The following is a 21,622-nucleotide window of genomic DNA, read 5'->3' as shown; positions in this document are numbered from 1 at the left end:
TTATTTTAACCATTTTTATTGTTATTAAATCCATCACTCAAAAGGTCTGTAAAACTGTTCAGGAGCACAATATATTCTTCTAGCCTGCAGGTATTGTTCCAAATGTTGTCTAGAAAGATGTTTGGCTGGTTCATCAAAAGGAATTCTAAGAAAGTATCAGATCCCGGATACATGAGTTATAGAAGATATATGATTAGTTATAGAACATTAGCAGATATGATTGAGAATCCTGGAAATTGTGCCAAAGCTGCCAAGAGTTGAGAAAACAGTCAAGGGAGACTGTTTTAACTACAATAAGTTCCTCTATCCACTGTATGGCATTTACCTCGTGGACCCACTCAATTACACTGGGGGGCTAAGGACTGCCCCAGTGCCTAGGAATCACAATGTGAGCCATGGTCAAGAAGTATCTAGGGATTTTCTGTTTCACCAATTTTAAGGGCCCAGTAATTAACGACAAGAGGGCCAACTGTGGCCCAAGGTGGATGGGATGAAAGCAAATCCCTTTCATATGCAACATAAAAATCCACCATTTTACTTATGCAGGGTGAGTTTGCAGATGAACCCAAATATGATATAAGGGCTGTTTCCCTAGCCATAATCAGCCTGTGATCAGGGACAATGCAAAGTGTTCTGCTTCATGGGCTAAACACAATGCTGGGGACTTGATTCCCCTCATTATATTGATGCAAGGAGTCCCTGCTTTGCAGTTAAACAGAACAGCAGAAAGAAATGTTAACTAAACAGTAATGTAATCATGACATTGTTGGTACTGGTGTTTAGTATGGAGTCCCTTTCCAAGCAGTGAAGACAGACTGCACTATTGTTTGGAAGCCCTTAACCCCTTAAGCCATCATGACGTTGGAGAATGTCATGGTGAGCTTCATTTTGGCCACCATAACGTTCCCCAAAGTCATGGGGATCGCACAGGCTCAGAAGCAGAATTTATGTAATCAGTGCAGGTTAAACAGCCAGGATCGTCCCTCTAAGTGCAGAGGCTTGGCTGTCACATACAGCCAATAAAAAGGACAACCTCCTCTGTGGGAAATGTGTGGGTAAATCTGGGGCAAACTCTGCCAGATTTTTTTTTCTTTCAGTGTTGTTCACATTTTATCTTTCTAGCCATTGCACATGCATGTTCTCTCCTATGTGATTGAATATGAGAACTATAATTGGACTGATTTGTAGTACCATCTAGGCAACATTATCCCCTGCAAGGGTCTCTTTTAAATTGTCCAGTATTCGTTTAATAAAATTGTTTGACATAAAAAATTTTAAAAGTCGCTGTTAGAACCAACCGATGGGTGGTGAGTGGTTAGACTAACTGTAAGATGAGTATAACATTTAGAAATTAGAAATTACAGAAAATTTCAAAATTTTCACCAAATTTCCTTTTTTTTGTACAAATAAGTGCAATATATTTCAACTAAAATATAGCATTAAAGTAAAGTACAGCATGTAATGAAAAAAACGTTAAAAAGTTATAATTGCATATCATGCCATATAGCTAAAGCCAATTCAAATGCTACCTTTAGCAGGGGTTAAAAAATAAGATGCCTTGCTCACAGGCTGTCATGTAGGAAGGAGAGTGTCAGATAATTGCAGCCTTGGACACAGCACCTGCTGAATGTCCTTGTGTAAGAAAATCAAAGTTGTGGAATGAAAATCCCCCTGGCAATTTTCTAGAACAACTATGGGCATGCTTCATTAATGCTCAGCAATCTTTCCAATGGCATACCGTATCCAGTTGTTAAGGTGTCACCGTGCATTACATTTTATAAGATGGCTCAATATAATATGGTCTGAATAATTTAAGCCATCAGAAAACATGATGCTTGAGAATATTCTCTAGAAGAATGCAGTAACATCATATGTTAGCGATCATAATGACATTATAATAACAGAGGGACTGAGAAACATAAATGCAGTTTCTTAGTTAACATGGGGAAATGATTCAAATGAAAGAAAAAATGCAATTGTTGTTGTTTTTATTGTTTATAACAGCTGCATTAAGTATTCTGCATGTTTCAGACATAAAATCTCTTAGAACTCCTTGACGGATTGATAATCCTGGTCATGCACATTTTACATACAGCACACAATCTCTACAGGAAGCTATACCTCATGATCAGTATAAAACATACTGGGGCAGATTTTCTTACCCGGTCCATTCGCGATCCAGCGGCGCGTTCTCTGCGGTGGATTCAGGTCCGGTTGGGATTCACTATGGCAGTTCCTCCAACGTCCACCAGGTGGCGCTGCTGCGCTGAAGAGCATCGGAATGCACTGGAGTTCACCGAGCCATCCTGGATGAAGGTAAGCGTGTGTCCCGCGAAACTTTTTTTTTTTTTAAATTCGGCGGTTTTTCCGAATCCGTGGGGGTTTTTTTACAGCCACGCCCCCGATTTCCGTCGCGTGCATCTCGGCGCCGATGCGCCAAAATCCGATCGCGTGCACTGAAATCCCGGGGCAATACAGGGAAAACCGGCGCAAAACGGAAACATTCGGGTATCACGTCGCAAAAACACTAATCGGGCCCTTAGTAAATGACCCCCACTGTATATAATATGTTAAGCTGAAGTATACGTGCTGCACAAAAAAAGGCTAGCTTCTTCCTACGTTTTAAGTCACAGTTTGCAGCATGTGGATGGGATTTGTACAATGCCCATGACTAGTTTTGAAAAATTGTGCATGAGCCAATTTCTGAAGACTAAAAACTCAGAGAAAGTCCTGTTCCTGCAGGTGTTTGCGGCTCAGTCCTTATCTATTGTCATCAGCAAGTAAATGGACACACTACATCCAGATATGTCCACACCTTCCCCCACCTAGTCCCAAGCAGGGTCGTTTCTTTAAAATAGTAATGAGCACTGCAAATCCTGGGTTGTCTAGGACTGCATTAAGGCACCTCTCTGATGATTGCTTGAGTGCCCACAGAAAGAGCTCTGAGTGCCACCTCTGGCACCCATGCCAAAGGTTCACCACCACTGCCCTGTAGCCTGTCCCCCAGAAAGCATTGCATAGCTGATTAAAGATTTTTCTATTGTAGTAACATAAAATAGATTCTCTACAACATGTTTGTATCTCTAGGATATGGTTTCATGCAGGATGTGAATTCTATTTTTACAAGAGATCATCAATTTCCTTATAAAATACAAATGTGCATTTATTGTAAGAAAAATTAATTATTGTTATTATCAAAACCAGTAAAATAGTATGGAAGTTGTAATATTACAGAAGTTTACTGTGCTCCTTCATGATGTCTGGTGTCTGAACATGCAGTGAATTGCTACTGTATTTTACAATGCATTTAGACTCTGAATTATTCAAGTTAGACAAGGTTAAGTGAGATCTGTAGTAAAAAGGGGTGGGGATAGGTTATAAACATAATTGTTATTATGTGTTTAAAGATCTTCCTTTTCTGATGAGCTCTTGTTGTCATCATTGTAGAAAACAATAGCCTAGAAAGAAAGCTATGTCAGAATGTGTTTATTAATGTATAACAGGACTGGGGGGGAGGGCATACTAACATATTGAACACTTTTTTTTAAACCATTAACCATTCCTGAACATATTATGAAGGATAGCAGGGCATATGATCCTGCTCATAATTCCATCATTATGAATAGGTATGTTTAGGTAAGCAGTACATGTCATGGTGACTTCCACATGAATTCTAGGACATGTATCCTGGTGCCTTCTCTTTCCCAACATACATGTGCACCCAACAGTCCACATGACATTAAATAAAATATGGTGCAGCTTCTCACATTGCCACTTGGTTCCATTTGATAGTCTTATGTCCTATTAGAGATGCTTCCGGTGGTGAATATGGTTCAATATGAGAACTATGACAGCTGGCAGTGCCCTTCATCTCTCCCTCTTATATTGTGCACCCAGCTCCCCCTGATATTAAAGCCCCATTGTATATTGCCCCCTCCAAGTAGCCCCCCTCTTATTTTGCCCACCCCCAATTTGCCCTCCAACAGTTTGCCCTCTTATTTTGTACCTCTCAAAAACTCCTGCTCTTATTTTGCTCTCCCCAACAGATCCCCCTCTTATTTTGCACCCCAAAGCAGATCACTGTCAAGCAGCTCTCACTTTTGTTGTGCCCCCACAATAAAGTAATAAACAGATTCTCACCTTCCCCATTCCGCTACAGCAGTGATGGCAAACCTTTTGGACACCGAGTTCCCAAACTACAACCAAAACCCACATATTTATCGCAAGGTGCCAATGCGACAATTTAAGCCGCAACGTATTACTCCCTGCTCTTTCACAGGTTTAAATTGTATAGGCAGCTGACACCAATACAGTAGAAACAAGGAGAAGAGATTTGGATTATCATTGTAGCTTCCTTCTAGGGTCCTGGGCTGCCTGGGATTGCAAGAGGCCTTGAGTCCTGTCTGGCAAACTCTACCCTGGGGTGATGGCAAAGGTGCCCATATAGAGGGCTCTGAGTGCCACCTCTGGCACCCGTGCCACCACTGCCCTACAACATCTTCTCTCTCCTCCTGCTGTAAGTAGCAGTGAAGCCTGTTATCACATGATGTCATCACCTGCTGGGTCTGTTGTACACAGCAGAATCAGAGGCTCTCTGCATTATCACTGTAATCAGCTCTGTAGGTGCTCTTAGGATGATGCTGGCAGAGTTGATGTCCCAGCAGATAGGGCCGGAGAGCTGGACAAAGTCCAAAAATCCAGACTGACGGTTGGTGGGGGGGGGGGGTATGAATATCTATCTCTATATTTCAAACTATTGGTGTAATATATAGTCTAGAATATCGATAGACACAGTGTTCTATATGGTACAAACGGTAGGTTGCAAAGGCTACTAATTTTCTAAGGTTGAGCTTTCAAATCCACCTTTGAAACTAAAAGTATCCCACTATTGAAATGTTACCTATGGTATGGCATTATATTATATTTTCATTGACCTAGAGAACACAGTCTGCTCTTTCTACCAATGTCATAAACTTTGTGTATGATGGTTCTCCCTCTTGTTAGAATGTCTTTCTGTGGCCTGTCTCAATTCCCCCTTGCTCTGTACACTCACATTCACATACATGCAGACAATATCACACTCGAATGGATTTCATCACTCTATAACTTGCCAAAAAATGAATCCTTTAATGAAATATGTTTGGCACACTGTCGAGGGATGAATTGATCATTGGCATAGAACTGACATTAAATTTAAACCATTTGCCTAAAATAAGTTATCCAATCAATTTTAATCATGTCCACGATGAAGTCATCTTTATAGGGCCTTTTAAGGGCAATGGATGGAGCTACTTTCTTAATAACCAATTTTCCAGAAAGTAAAGAGAAAGCTATATTTTGCAGTGATTACAAAAGTTTCATAAAATTTTACTCAACCCTTACTACCTCAATCCTCATCATTGAAGTCAAAAAAATGTTCATTTTGTGCAAAGTTTACTGATGCTTGGCAATTCTCCAGTCTATACAATATTGCTCTATATATGGATGTTTTAATAAGTAAGTCTTATATGATGACTGCCAAGACAATCAATAGTACCAGTTGTTCAGGATTTTCCTATAGCAGCACACTGATTCACTGTTCTTAAGAATAATTATTTCACATAAAAGGAGCAGAGGATAGAATTATTTGTAACAATGGCCAGTGTATATAGGAGTTGGTTGACATTGGATTTTTCTGTTTAAAGGGAACCTGTCACCAGCTTTTGCCCCAATATACCGCAAGCACCATCAGTTAGGGTATTAGACATCCTTTCTAGAATTCCCTCAAACTCAATAGTTTACCTATAAAAAATCACCTCCAAAGGCATGTGAAAACGAGAAGATAAGAATGATATTTTACCTCATATGAATCAAGTTTAGAGGCTGTAGGTGGCTGCTGAACAAAAAACAGCTTTGGCTTAATATTTGAGGTAAACAAATTACACATTTATTTAGCAGTTGTAATTACCTATATCATTACTGTTGCTTCCTGTTGGTCTTAATTTCATCCTGTTCAGTTTAGGATGTTGTGACGGTACATTGTGTATAAAAGGACAGCATGTGCCTACATGTTAATTTACTTATAGGTAATGCATTGAAGTGTATCATCCCATGGAGAGACTCAGGCTGGAATTTAAGCGAATTATTGTATGAAGTTCATAAAGGATATGGTTAAGCTTGTGTCATGGGATCACTTATTTATACGGTGTTGGGTAAAAGGTATAATAATGCATGGTAGGTTGACAAAGAGGGTCCCGAAAGCCTTTGTCTGTACACTCATTCAAGAATAAACCTGTCAGAAGCCTCACAATCATATAATCAGTAGCTGTGAAGTTGAATGGTGTGCATTCTGTTTAGGCAAAAGCATAGAAAGAAACTCATAAGGGTTTGAGAAATATAATACTCTTGTGTGTGTTGTTTTTATACATTCTCAACAGTAAAATAGTATAATACCTGTGAACTATTGATCATTTAAGCTGTAATTTATAAATGAATAAATGTCACTTTTAAGCTTAAATATCAAGCTTTAATACATCAGCATAGTGCAATAGAATTTGCCTACTTATTAATGCTTAACTGAATGTGTAGATCATCACTTAATATGGGAGGATTCCTAATGGTATGACACATGGTAAATGGTGTTCTAATATTAAAAAGGGGGTCAAACCTTGAGCCCAGAAGTTATGGAATTTACCCTCTATTGTACGAAAAATATTTGGGGGGGTTTCTTAGGGATGCTATCCTAAAGTAGCTAAATGTTAATAATATTATAACCCAGTACCAGCATGGGTTTATGATGGTTCAGTCCTATCAAAAATCTCATCAACTTCTGAAAGGAGATAAGTTGTAGACCAGGGGGAAACTGTGGTTGTTGTGTCTTTGGGCTGTTCCAGAGCATATGATACTATAGCAAATAAAATGTTGGTCCATAAATCGAGGCTGCTGGAATGCCTTTTTCCCCCCTTTCACCACCCTCACTGTGCATGGCAAAGGCACAGGGTAGGCTTAGTTGTTATAGCTAAAATTTACACCAGCAGGACCTCACTTAGATTTCATTTGGGTGCACAAGACTGGGAACTCCTAGAAATTCCACTGTGTCAGGTGTATTAAGATTGGCACATGATGCACCACTCTTAATACATTCCCTCAATTGTTTTTGTAAGTTAATTCAATGGATAGGAAATTTATTTCTATGAACTTTGCTGTGGTTTCCATTGTGGCTGCACCAACACCTAAAGATTTAGATGTTGCCAGGGATTATTTATTAAAGTGTCTACCATATTCCCAAGCATTATAATCAATTGGCAGCATGTGATAGTTAAATACTTTTAATCCTATTTCCACCTTGACTGCTACAATCACCATGAGATAAGCAAGAGATTTTTCTTGTTAGAAGCATGGAGCGGCACTGGGAGGAGAGAGTAGTTGGAGGACACCACCTTAGTACACCAACTGCCTCATTGGCATAGAGATTGAACAGGGAATATCTTGTAAATAGCATAATAAAGGTACTGTAGTGCATTTATCTACTGCATGCAGCCAACAGAATATAACTCCTAATGGAAGTGGCAGAGTCCCTAGTGGCAGAATCTACTTTAAAGGGAACCTGTCAGCAGAAACTGACCTAAATAACCACTACCAGTAGGTTGTGAAGCAGATTAACACTATCCAGATCACATTTCTTCCATAGGCCAGCATCGTGGCAGCATCCAGATAATCAACTTTGAAATGAGATCTTAATTGGTTGTAGAAAGTGACGGAGGTGGAGAGTTTAGTCAAGTTAAAGTCATGCTCTCTTCTCCTCAGATCATTTCCTACGATGTAATTGATGGTCTTACCAGCTCTCCATAAGTCTGGTGTATAATCTCAATCACAGCAGAGGCAACATCCTGAGGTGGAGAGAGCTTAACTTTAGTGCTAAACTCTCAGCCTCCTTGACTTTACACAACCATTTTACATCATAGGTCAAAGCTAATTTTCTGGATGATGCCACCACACTGGGCCATGAAAGAAACATAATTTGGAAGGTGCTAAGCTGCTTGAAAACAGGCTGGTAGTGTTTTAATAGGCCAAATTCTATTGGAAGGTTCCCTTAAAAAAACAATATACTTACAGGGGTTGTCCACTTTCAGCAAATAATTGATATTGTTTGTTTAAGGAATAGTTATACAATTTGCCAATATACTTTCTATATCAATTTTACACTGTTTTCTAGATCTCTGCTTGCAGTCATTCTATAGAAACCTTCTATGTTTAGTCCAGTTTGTTCTTGATGATGTGATACACATGTAGGTGCACGAGCCGCTAGTATCACACAACTCCTGTTACTCTCTGTGATGTCCACCACATCACCATGGACAGATTATATCCACTGGAGTAAACATAGAAGCTTCCTATATATGGACAACAAGCATAGATCAAGAAAACAGTGAGGAATTGATACAGAAAGTATATTGGCAAATTTTATAACTTTTCATTGACCAAACAATATTAAATATTCACTGAAAGTGGACAACTCCTTTAACTTTGTCTACACCTTTGGTCAATAACAATGTCTCCTGACTTTGCATCCTAAATGCCAGTGATTTTATATTGTTCCCTTATAAAAAGAAATGGCTGGACTATTATACAACCTCTTCTGTCAACACCCTCATCCTCATAGTCTGTAAGATCTTGTGAGCAGGACCCTCACTATTGTCCCGTATGACTGTTTGTTCTGTGTAATGTAATATTATATTTGTATATGTTCCCTAAATAAAGTGTATTATTATTATTATTATGATAGGCTGCAGTGGGTGTGTGCTGTTCACATGATGTCACTCCTACAGTCTCTACATACCCATAGAGACTGGTAATGACAGAAGGTACTGTATTGAGAGGAAGCAAGTAGAAGCTCCCTACCACTACTTAATAAATTCTGAATACCAAACAACCCTTTTAACTTGCATCTGAACAGACCAAGAGAACTACTTTTCAGGTTTCCTTATATAGCTAATTCTCTCTTGAATATTCCATTCTTCTAGAAATAGTTGCATGACATCAACAGATTTTGGCAGTGAAGGTTGAGTTTTGCAATACTGGAAAGTGGATTTAAATGGTTGTACCTGGCAGTGATAATTTTTTGGGTATTGTGCCTTATAATTATGCACAGAGCTTGTAGATATTAAGGCAAGCTGTCTGTGCACATGTATCCATCTTTATTAGTCATCATGTTTATTATGCAGATTACTGTATTATGGCAAAGAGCCAACTTTCCCAGAATCTTTGTTCATACTTTGATTTTAAGTGCACACTTTCTGATAAAATAAACATTCTGTGATGGAAGATGTGTCATTTCATGAATCATATTTCTCTTTCAACTAGAAATATTCTGACTTTCAGACAGCTTGATAAATCTGCCCCTGTGTGTTCTGCATTCTTTATTTAACTAAGCACAACATAATTTGTTTAATAAAGTCCATGGGTGTGTTATATATGCTGGAGATCAAAATTAGGGAATAACACAATTTATTAAAGTGTGTAAAATGGTGTACTGTTCCAAAGTGCAGGAGGCTGTCCAGGTGAAGGCCAAAGGGGTGTCCCATCAGTCATAGTAAGAGACGTTGGTTGTTCCAAGTCTCTGATTTCTGGAATATTATATCTTTACAACATCACAAACTCCCCCAACAAGGCTAGTCACCCTTGAAAGACAAATGCAATGGGTAGTCATTTCAACTCATGGGGGAGACGAAGCCACGTTTGGCGAAACACGTGTCGGGGCGGGTGCTCACAGCCTTTGGTTTGTATATGTACTCCATTTTATGTTCCCTCTATTTATGCCTCCTCCTATCAAGTGTATTGACATCCTTGCATGTCTGAGATGATTTAGGGGTTTTAAGGGTCTTGCTGCCCTGTTTGCATTGTATTTAGGCGATTCCAGAACCTACTTGGTCTTTAAATTGTATGGCACTTTATTATATACAGGGACATATCCACATGTTCTATTAGTTTACACCTGGGCTATGTGCAACCTTTTTTTCTGTTGCTGCTCCTAGTGTTTGTCTGTTTTAACTTGTTCTATTTTTGCTGTTTGTCTGTTTTGGGGTGGAAGTTAGTGGCTCAGTACTTCTTTACCTCATCTATACTGTATTGGTGTTATACTAAAAAAATGTGCAAAGTCCGCCATAAAACTGGCACACGGCCCTTAGTAAATGTGTCCCTCTGTGTAGCCCATGACATATTGTCAGCCTGGTGTTACCACTGTCCATGTCCATTGTATAAGTTGAATACAGCCCTCTGACAGGAGACATTATAACCATTAGATGTCAATTTATTGAAACAAAGGAATTACAGAAGCACATTTTGAATTTGCAAGAAAGGGTAAATTAGAATTGTTACTTGAAAATATAAGTAATTACAGAGACAGGCAGGAGTGTCAGATCTGTATAAGGACTGCCTCCTGTATAGTCTGCAGGGTGATAATAATGTGTGACTCTGTGTATACCATATACATGACCACCAAATATTTTCTTCTTGCCAGTGCAGGAGTTTAACTGCCAGGCTAATTTACAATATAGCAAAAATAAATTCTGGTGCATCTTCTTCATTTCTCACATTTTGAGAATGTTGTTTTGTAACGGCTCTTGTAGCATCTTGTGCCCACTCTACTAAATAACAGATTTCTTTGTACCAGCTGCCACTGCCTATTTACATTATGTTTTGTTCCTTCTGTATCTGACATTATCATCTGTTGTTTTTACAGTAAACCAATGAAGTCATTTTTTTGTTTATTCCTGAATTTGATGACATCCTATTGATATCTATCTTTTACAGTGCTTCTGAAGTTAAGTATCTCTACTCTGCTAGTCAGTACTTTATGTGTGTAACATTATATATCACGTAAAGGGAACCTACCACGGCTAAAAGAGGCGACTGGGGCGTGGAATAGCCATGCCGCGAAGCCTCAGCTCTGGCTGATCCACCCCCTAGTAGCCACTTTAGAAAATTTACATATTTGCCAAATAAAAGTTAGCAAAAGATTGTGGGGTTGTGAGGATTAGCCCTTAAAAGGGCTATCCTCACGTCCTAAAGATGTACCTACCACCCAATCTACTTTTATAGGTAGATATGTGGTGGTAGGTTCCCTTTAACTTTGTATTATACACAACATTAAATAACAAATCTTTGTGACACCTATTTCCAATAGTGTGGATCTGATGCTGTTTTGCATTTATTTGGTATTTCAAACACATGAATAGTAAATTGTTAAAACTTCATAAAACTGCATTTTTATTATCTACAAGGGTTAGGGTGGAAATATACAGCACGATCAACAGTAAATGAAACAGTCAATAAATAGTAATTTTGAAATAAATTATCGACAAAACAATTTAATTGGATGCATCTAGCTGCAGGCCGACTGTGTAATGACCGTGCTGTATATTTTTTCCCTTAGGGTACATTCACACGCGGTATGCCCGCCGTGCGCCCTGAGCTGGTGCCATGTATATGTGTATAAACTTACCACTTTTAAGTGGTAGGTTTCCTTTAATGTCTTGATAAATTTGGTAGTGGTTTTTGGGTGACTGGAGTAATTTTGCGCCAAAACATGAGCCTAAACAAAAATTTGCGCCAAATCATGAATTCAGTTCAGTATTGTGAAGGTCAATGCAAATAATGAATTTGGCACAAGTAGTGTCTATTTTCAAGCACTATCCTATGCTCAATTGGCGCAATGGAATGTCGCAAAATAATGCCATACATAGACAAAAAACTCAATGATAAATTCCCACAATCAGTTCAAGTTTGCAGTTTGGGCAGTCTTTTCTACCATCATCAGTGCGTTATCTGACTTCAAATACTAAGGACACAAGGGCCTGTTGTTTGCAGCCTGATAATGCACATGTTCATGTTTAGGTAGGCTTACTCATGCTAAAAAAATAATGGGTTGCATACCTAAGGTCGTGTAACCTTTAGTAGACCAAAGTCTTCAAATCTCTCCATAAACATTTCAAAATATTATGATTGTATATTGATTTTAAAATATTACTTATAGGGCAGAATATTTGTATAGTAGGGCATAATACAAGGCCTTATAGCGCAACACACAGAGTGCCATGGCTCACTAAGATACACAGCAATCTTTGCACCAATGTACAGGCTTCAAACCTATTAGTATAAACACATTTTCAACATTATCAACATTTTTTCTTACAGATTTTTATACATTTAAAAAAAGTCTAGAAGCATTCAGATCTACAGTAAGGATGAAGGCTACTGATGCCATATTATACTTCTATACAACACAGATCACGTAAAGATCTGTCATGTGCTCCTGTACATAGGGCCTTATAGGGTGCCCTATACATCTGTAAAATATTTACATCAATATATAACACTTACACTTCTATTTCTGTTAATAAATGTGAGACCTGCTGGCATGAAACTTAAGACAAAATAAGACTTTTTATAAATGTGCCACATAGTAAATGCAGTGAAAATAATGTATTCACAAGCGACCAGGCATCTGTACCTGATAGATTTTCCATTCACTCTATATGGTATATAGTCAATGGTTAACATGTGACACAGAAACACACATGAAAAGGAGTAGTAATACAATAGAGGTAGCCCCTTACCTCACAGAGAACACAGCTCTGAAACATTCACTTCCCCACAATCCTTGGATATATATCATGTGTCAGTGTTTTTCTTTCAAGTCACTTTGCCAAACCTGTTTTAAATATAGTATTATGAGTTTATGAACTACATGGGATTTTATGTGAAACAAGGCTTCACATTGAAATTGCAGTTTTTTTTCCTCTCACTTATCATAGCCACATTTCTTGTCAAGGAGGCAACAGATGCAACCTGCCAAAAAGTCTGTATGATGTCACTATGGACTTTCTTCTCTCGCTGTCTTGCCACTTATCTTGCTTTCGACACAAACCTCTGGCACCCTTGATAAGAAAGTGTGTATGAATCATATCCCAAAAGCAACAAAATATTCATGTTGTAAGAACCACAGAAATAGCTTTAAAACTCTACAAAAAGACAACATAAGGGACAAAACTGAACCCTGTTTATCAATGTAAGTACAGGCGGTCCCCTACTTAAGGACACCCGACTTACAGACAACCCATAGTTACAGACAGACCCCTCTGCCCACTGTGACCTCTGGTGAAGCTCTCTGGATGATTTAAAATAGTCCCAGATTGCAATAATCAGCTTAAAATTGTCTGCAATGAAGCTGTATTGATAATTCTTGGTCCTATTACAGCAAAAAAATTTGAAACTCCAATTGTCACTGGGGCAAAAAAAAAAAATTGTCGGGAACTACAATGATAAAATATACAGTTTCGACTTGCATACAAATTCAACTTAAGAACAAACCTACAGTCCCTATCTTGTATGTAACCCGGGGACTGCCTGTAGTAACTTATATGGACCAATTTATCAAACCCTGTTAACCAGTTTTTTAGTGTACAAGGTAAAGAAAACACCACAAGCATGCCATTGCTGTACAAAATAATGTAACTTTTTATCTTTATGTGCCTTGCTTGAAACTTTTTTTTATAAAAAAGTGGGTGGAGATCAAGGCAGACGAAGGTGTGAGACAAATTTACTATAACTAGTGCAAGTTAATAGCTTAAATGTATGCCAATTCCTGTGAAACTCATTTGTATATGTTGTAAGTTTGCCATTTTTTTTACCAACTATTGACTATTAAACCAAAGCAAACCTGCTTGTTTTAAGTTGTATAACATGACATACAGAATCTGAGTAGACTATAGAGTCCAGTGGGTAGTCCAAATTAGTGATTGACAGGCTTGACCACCCATTGGACTCCTAGACTAGAGAGTGCAAAGATTTACACAAATAAAATCCAAGTTAGTGTATATAAACCTGTTGCCCACAAATTAAATCCCACATTCAGAATTACAGGTTTCGTTAAAGAGGTTCCGTATCTTTTAAAAATAAATTGTTATTATATAGAACATGCTAACACATGGGAGCTCCACAGACATGGTGCCTACTTACATGGAAAGTCAACTAACATGGGAACTTCACTTACATGGGAACTCCACTAACATGGGAATTAAACTATCAAATGAACTCTACTTGCATGGGAACTCCAATAAAAATAGTTAATGACAGAAGATCTAACAGGCCACATACACTAAGATAGTAGTGTTTGTTTACATCCAACAGGTCCATGAATAAGATATGGGCACAAAGTGCTCGTTTTATTTAACTTTATTTACCAAACCTTAAAGAACCTTTTCCCAGAGACCAAAACAAATGCCAGACACGTGTGTATATGTTTACAGAGCTACCTCATACACTTTATGTGCTTCCTTTATGTATCTGCATACATGTGTCAGCATCAAGATTACGCTTCATCTGTGTTTCTGTTTTTAGTGAAGGTACATGGATAGAGATATAAGATCAGACGTGTGCTATCTATTTAGTTAAGCTGAATTTGTATATATTGAGGATTAGACAAGGGTTTTATCTTATGTGCAGAATATACACAAGCTGTCTTTATACACAGTAGCTCCAGAGACTTTGTAGCAACTGCTGGAGGGCTTGTATTTGCAGGCTGTAATTCCCCACATTCATTCAACCTCAGCCAAAGTGCTGATGAGCACCTCCTTACCGGGATAGGAAACTAAACTGCAAAGTGGATCAGGCTCCTTTTTTGTCTTGAAAGAAACTATCATTCTCTTTTAAGAGAAAACACACGTTTCTATACTTGAAAAGTTTTGTAAACTGAGGGAAACTTCATACTCCTACTAAGAAGCAGCAGGGTGACTAGTTTCCAAGTCATCCTGCATTAAATGACAGACCATTCAGCTAAAATATCATCATTCAGTAACCATTCCTGTTTCTTTGTCATTATGCATAGGGAAGAACACATGTTTACTAAGAATAGATACCATAATTTCCCAATACTGACATAAATTATACATGTTTTAAAATGAGTTATTTCAACATTTTAACACTCAAGCTTCATATATAAATCCACAAAACATTGAATAACATTACATAAATGAAAATATTTGCAGAAATGTCACAAATCCAGAGACATATAGTATTAAAATGTGTTGTACCTCCAAAAATAATATTAAAATGACCCGTCTCATGCAAGACCCCTTAACGCAGTAATAGATTGCATGCCTACATTGCAGGTACATAGGACAGGCTATTTACATACCTGATATGTTCTCCAATGTAGCTCACAAAATGACCTGAGCATCTAATGTTTTCATAGGTGCTTTGAAATGCCAGCAGCCTGGCGTACTCCAAGTCTTTGTGCCACCCTTGACATCTGAAGGGCAGTGACAGTCCAGTCTAATTCTTTATAGCTCCGTGTAATGTATCAGCAACTTAGTAAGTGCTGTCTCTCTCGCTCACTGCAGAGCACATGCTTTTGAAAAAGTACAGGAGAGATTATAGTTAGCAGAGTCTTCCCCCCTCCCCTTTAATGTATATATGTAAACTCTCTGTCACCACCTAGAGGCATACCTATTGCTTCTTCCAGATTACTTTCAGAAAAAAAGAAATACCGGTTTGCTTCAAGGGATGTAGCGTATCATTAATAGCTGTCTGTATAATTGTAGCCTAGAGAGCTAGGAAGCTTTGGCACAGTCAAAAGGGGTTTTCCACTTCACTCTGAACCTTAGTGATCGTGCGGCTTTCCTTTTATGTATGCCCACTTTTTAGGCTCATTAGCATATGACATTCACAAGAACAGCACCTTGAAGACTTTTTCATCTGCGCCATAAGCTATGAATACTAGTTTTTTCATGTATAAAAACCGCTTTTGTGGAAATTACTGGACACAGGTGGGTGTCTCTTCCAGACGGCGGAAATATACTTTATCTGTATCACATTTCAGATCCTTCTATATTTAACTTAAAACTAATAGATAAACTTATGGCAAAAAAAACTACAAAACCTTTATTGAGGACCTAACAGATCGATTTTGGGCACCTTAACAAACTACAGGTCCTTATGGACCTGTGGTTTAGGGTCCCAAATCAGCCTGTATGAGAGCTATAGGTGGGCAAAAATTAAAATAATACACTTTTGCACTCACATGAGGCACATTGCCTCCCATCCCCAGATCCCGGGCTTGCATCAATAACCCGGCTTCACTGCACACCCGTTGTACCTTTGGCACTTGCGCAGTGAAGTCGCTCTGTACAACACCGGCTTCACCTGTTGGACCACAATGGTGCCATGCAGAACGAGGGACAAGGAGAGCCTTTGGGTGGTTGCTCTGCCCTGCCCTGACAGGTATACTACTGTATATCAATAAAGTACAATAAGCCAAAACATTAATCTCATTTAAATAAGTCACTGACAGTGACAGGTCCTCACTTAACAGCTAATCAGCTAATCATTAACCAAGCAAGATAATGGGGATCCTTACATAAAACAAATATTTATTAGATATGCATTAAATCTTTGGGCTCAGGATAATAACCTTATTATCTACTGGCTACCAGGCAATCTGACAGCTTACACTACAGCTCACTACAGCTTATCCACAGTACACCCCAGGTTGATCTGTGCAATTGAGATCAGATTATTTGCATCTTGCTCCACAAGACAGTCTGAAGAATCGAAGAATCGTATCGAAGGAGGAAACGTGTCAGGGAGGGGGAATGTGGGGTGACACTTAGGGAACAGTATGTGGTACTATTAAGGGCGGGAGTCAGTTATAAGGGTGTTAGGGAGAGTGGCTCAATAGTACCCTGGCTTGGAACATTAACTCTGGGGAAAGAGCAAGTGATACCCCTGAGTTAACCCTTGACGACCAACCCCATTGGAGATATGGTCCACAGGAGTGGTAAGACACATGCTTTTCCAAACACTGTTTATTGAGGCGTGTGCAGTCCTGAGGACCACATAATTGATATATGTCTTTGCTGTGACTATTATTGAACACTTATGGTTTATCACTGTTTTAGATTTGGCCTCTGTGCCCAAAGATTTTAATGCATATCTAATAAATATTTGTTCTATATAATATTGTCACAAGAAAGGATCCTCATTATCTTGCTTGGTTGCTGTATATCAATAGTAATACATTTAGTAGAATTAGTAGAATTATGTGTGATCCAATGCAGACACAACATGAGACAAGTATGTTGCATAATCTTGTAACACTACAGTTGCACTCCAATAATAAAATCTCTCCCATGGATTGTCCAGTGTATAATTTCAGATGATACTTCAGATGGCTTTGTTAAGTTACTATACAATTTTATGCAATAACATAGTAACGTATATTTGTTTTACCCCTGGAAGCTCAGGGATTTTCAGGTTTTTGCATTTCACTTTTTTATTCTCCTCTCTCCACCAGCCATATCTCACAGCCCTTTTTTTGTTTACGCATTTCCATTTTTCACTCCCCACCTTTAAAATACAGAGCTGTGTGATGGCTCATTTTCTGTGTAACAAATTGTACTTATTGTACAAAATAGGGGTATTTAACATTCCATGCCATGTACAGGGGAGTGGGAAAACAATTCCAAATGCAGTGAAATTGGTGAAAAAACACATTTGCGCATTTTTCTTGTGGGCTTGCGATTACAGGAATACCAATTTTTATAAGTTTAATAATGTTTTCATACATTTACAAAAATTCAAACCTGTAAAAAAATTACTTTTATTTTATTATTTTGCCATCTTCTGATGCTAATAACTTTTTCATAGTGGGTGGTGTAATTTTTTGCGACTTTTGATGACGTTTTCAATGCTACCATGTTTAAGACTTTTATTTATTTTTTTTATATTTTTCAATATGGCAAAAAATTGCCATTTTAAACTTTGGGCGCAATTTGGGTTCTATTTTCCCCCTATATATACAGCCCCCTATAATATATACAGCTACCTATAATAAATATATACAGCTCCCCTATAATAAATATATACAGCTCCCCCTATAATACAAGTATACAGCTCCCTATAATAAATATATATAGCCCCTATGATAAATATATATACAACTCCCCCTAAAATAAATATATACAGCTCCCCCCTATAATAAATATATACGGCCCCCTATAATATATACATCCCCCTGTAGTAACGATATACTGCACTTTTCCCACGATAAAATAATAAGATTGTACTCACTTTCCCCTGATGCATGCCTCCTCTTCCCTTGCGGTGTCAGAGTAATGCAATCATGTGTGAGCTCCGATGGTCTATGGCAGAGCAGGGAACCTAGTGTTCCCTCACTGTCATAAAGTCTATTCCATATAGCCTGGTTCTTGTTCAGAGGAAAGTCGGGGAGCTGGACCCGACTGTACTGTGGCTGCCGTGTGACCACTTGATCGCCCACATTTGGTGGGGGGCCCTATTAAGTGGTGGGGGCCCCAGGGCACCCTCCTGGAGCCCACCTTATAATCCAGCCCTGGCTAGCAAATAGATAGAAGCTTACTGATTTGTCAGATTACATAGAAGTTCAATGGAGATGGAAGCAGGAACAGCGAGTCTAGCTCAACTACTAATGACCAGCTGTATGTGCCCACCACTTTATAGTATACACAATCAGACCCCCTATAGCTCAAACAAAAAAAATTAAAAAGCCTAAAAAAATTAAAACCCAAATAACCACCCTAAAACACAAATAAAAAGCTTAATCATAAACATGTTACATATCCCCCTTATCCCTAAATACCCAAAATAGCAAAATATAAAATATAAAAATGTGTGTGTGCATTTTGCTTAGCAGGTCTAAACAGATGTTTCTAATACTATGCATCTGTAATACTTAATTTTATGAAGCATGCCACAGTTTTTCCATTATGATTTTATCTGCAGATATGAAAGCATGCATTATGGCCAGGGCAGCCATCAGGTAAAGAACACTAGGACTCCAGTCATGGTCCAGTCATGGACCTTGAAAAGGAGACCCGTGCAATATTTCACCTGTACTCCCTGCTTGTTATTACCAATTAGCAGTGGTGCATGGGAGCTTTCACCTCCGTGCTCAACTGCTCTACATCTCACAGGTCATCAGAGATGGTTCACAGGTTTCACAGGAATATGAGCTCTCAGGTGTTCATGACTATGGTCGAAGCAGACCCGGCTCTAGAGGCAAATGATGATGCTATCATACATCAACAGCACTCCATCTCTGGTGAACAGATTAAAGAAAAAAAAAAGTAAGGTGGATATGTATTATTAATTTTTTTCCCTTACCCCATGGAGGCCCTTTTACTATTGGGGGATAATAAACATGAAGACACTGTGACATGGCTCCTTTCAGGGGCAATGAGACTACCTCTATTCTGGGGGGGGGGGGGGGCTGGGACTTGGCTACTGTGGAGCACTAGGGCTTGGCTACTGTAGAGGACACTGGGACTTGGTTACTTTGGAGGACATTGGGACTTGGGTACTGTGGGTAACACTGTGACTTTGCTAGATTAGGAGCACAGTGATTTGGCTCCTTTGGGGATACTTTGGCCTGGCTATACGGGGGAACACTCTGACTTGGCTGCTCTAAAGGGAACTGTAATTATGTATCAAAAAACAGATAGGATGTGCAAAAAATGGCTATAAACCAATTAATAGACAAAAAATAGAAATTTTATTGATTACACTAAGCAGTAACATTTAAAAACATTTAAAATCAGCACAAAAGGACGTTGTGCTGTGAACAGTGCATGACAATAACAAGCTCTGTGCAATCTCCCCCCTTCACATCATGGTAGACCTCTACTTGGCATCTGTTCAGATAGAAAATGATGTAAACAATGACTGACTGTGCATTTGTAACCCTCAATAGATAAGGTGCAACAAGTGTCCTGAAATCAATAAATGCTACCCATTTCCAAGGAATACAAAGTGCAACAATATGCAATATAAAGAAAATGATTTCACCAAGTATTGTGTGGAGGAGATGCAGTGCCCCACGCGTTCCGCCTCTGATGTGGCTTCCTCAGGGGTGTAGAGTCTAGTGCCTCTGAACAATATATATACATATCTATATATATATATATATATTCAATAATAATGTGGGGGAGTAGACTCACCTGTACAAGGTGTTAGTAGCGTGATGGCCATATGCGTGTGGTGGTGAGGCCGAGCGGTGGCGGCATTGCGCAGATCTGTAATTATAGACTACTGTGAGAGACTGTAACTATTGGCTACTGTGGTGGGTGTTGTGACAATATTAGCTACTGAGGGAGTACTGCTATTATACTGGCTATATTTTAGGGCCCCTGTTACTATATTGACTACTCTGGGGTCCTTCTGAATAAATTGGCTATTGTGGGGCTCCTGTTACTATATTGGCTACATTGGGGACACAATAACCATATTGACTACTGTAGGGGCACTGTTGGGGAGAGGGGATAATAAACATGGTGGACACTGGGACTTGGCTAGTGTGGGGGACACTGGACCTTGGCTACTTTGGGAAGTGTGACTTTGCTAGTGTGAAGAGCAATGAGAATGGGCTACTGTGGGGGACATTCTGACTTGGCTGCTGTTTAGGACACTATGATTTTTGGCTACTGTGTAACACTGTGACTATTGGCTACTGTGGGTAGAACTGTGATTATATTAGCTACTGAGGGGGCACTATTTCTATATCGGCTGCCTGGGGAGTCCCTATGACTATATTGGGCACTGTATTATCAAGTTTAATGTGTTAGATGTTGACATTGATAGGGGTTTTGGTATATAGGACCCCGACACAAAGTTTGCACTGGGGTCCATTACATTCTTGTCATGCCACTGCATGACATGCCACTGCAAGAGAACTCTTTTATCCCTTGGCCATGGCTGTGATTACCCAAATAATGTTGAGGAATAGGGCAGAGAGTGCAGAGAAAAGAAGAACAAAAGGAATGGCAAGGGTGGATTTAAATAGTGTTGTACTGATGGGATCACCAAGGGACTGTGCTGACTGTCCAAATTGTGCTCATGTACAACAAACTGTCACACCCTATAAAGCCTAACCTGAAGGATGCCGCCCTATGTGGCTGCCACCCCAACTGGAACCTCACCCTGCTTAAACTGGCCCTTTTGTGTCAGATTTATCATCCAGCATCAGTCACTGTCATAAATCTGGTAAAGTATAAGGCTGTTTATCTAACTCTGTTTCTGATTCTTTATCTAAATAGTAAGTTTGGGTCTGGTGCTGTTTCTTTGTCGTAGGCTTGGTTCTGGTACCATATCTGTTTAGTAACTGTGGTTCAGGTACTGTATCTATGTAGTAATCTTGGTCCTGGTAATGTAGATACCGTGGTGGCCAAAAGTATTGGCACCCCTACAATTCTGTCAGATAAAATGATTGCAATTAGAAATTATTTGGTATTGTTATCTTCATTTAATTTACATTTTTTCAATGAAAAACCACAAAAAGAATGTCAAATAGCCAAATTGTATATAATTCAACACCGAACATTAACAGAACCTGTAACTTACCTGTGGCAGGTGGTGGCAATAACTAAACACTTGCAGCCAGTTGAAATGGATTAAAGTTGACTCAACCTCTGCCCTGTGTGTACCACATTGAGCATGGAGAAAAGAAAGAAGACCAAAGAACTGTCTGAGGACTTGAGAATCAAAATTGTGAGGAAGTCCATCTCCACAGACATGAATGTTCCGGTTTATACTGTGTGCAGTGTCATCAAGA

At 38.9% G+C, this 21,622-nt stretch overlaps 1 protein-coding gene across 2 annotated transcripts in view; it reads right to left on the bottom strand.

The window, feature by feature from the left end:
• The window catches only part of EDAR (ectodysplasin A receptor), a 78,900-nt gene extending 63,277 nt beyond the window's left edge, over positions 1 to 15,623 (bottom strand). Inside the window, exons 1-3 of one of the 2 annotated variants that reach the window (XM_072135810.1) lie at positions 15,487 to 15,623; positions 15,176 to 15,388; positions 12,597 to 12,691 (exon numbers count right to left, since the gene is read on the bottom strand). The gene's annotated coding sequence lies outside the window, so the exon portion shown is untranslated. The remainder of the gene's footprint in view (positions 1 to 12,596; positions 12,692 to 15,175; positions 15,389 to 15,486) is intronic. The other variant, XM_072135811.1, reaches the window with a different exon arrangement.
• Positions 15,624 to 21,622: the final 5,999 nt, after the last annotated feature.

This window comes from Engystomops pustulosus, chromosome 2, assembly GCF_040894005.1.
Source record: "Engystomops pustulosus chromosome 2, aEngPut4.maternal, whole genome shotgun sequence".
In the NCBI taxonomy this organism is placed as follows: Eukaryota; Metazoa; Chordata; class Amphibia; order Anura; family Leptodactylidae; genus Engystomops; species Engystomops pustulosus.
This window is presented reverse-complemented; position numbering and strand designations above follow the sequence as displayed.